Source organism: Rhea americana, unplaced genomic scaffold, assembly GCF_003343005.1.
Source record: "Rhea americana isolate MKP2758 unplaced genomic scaffold, rheAme1 scaffold_135, whole genome shotgun sequence".
In the NCBI taxonomy this organism is placed as follows: Eukaryota; Metazoa; Chordata; class Aves; order Rheiformes; family Rheidae; genus Rhea; species Rhea americana.
In genome coordinates this window covers 1,519,640-1,520,090 of record NW_028185428.1, presented here as the reverse complement: position 1 = coordinate 1,520,090, position 451 = coordinate 1,519,640, and positions in this window count along the sequence as shown.

Below are 451 nucleotides of genomic sequence, written 5' to 3'. Positions count from 1 at the left end.
CTGGCCTTTYCACGCTGCACGGTTGTGTTAAAGATCTGCCAAATCACACGAATGAGATTAGGGCTCACTAATGATACCACAGGCAGCATTACATAAAACACCCACGGAGAGCGCACGACGCCGGGGCAGAGGGGAAGCGAAGCTCAGGCTTAGGTCTTCAGGCACCGCAGAGCCTTCGGCAAGGCCGAGCTCCCCGAACCGAACTCGGGCCCACGCRGACACGAGACCACGCGCGCGGGGTGCCCCGCACAGCGGGAGGCCCCCAGCACGGCGGCCGAGGAGACCKGCGGGAGCTGCTGCAGCTCGTAACGCGAACAGAGGCGCGCAGGGAGCCGCCGGGACGAGCACGGAGGGGCGCAGCGCGCTGCCTCCCCTCAGGCAGGGGCAGCAACGCGGGGCGAAGCGCAGCTCACGCCGCGCCGCCCGCCCGGGCTCGGAGCGCCCCCCCCCC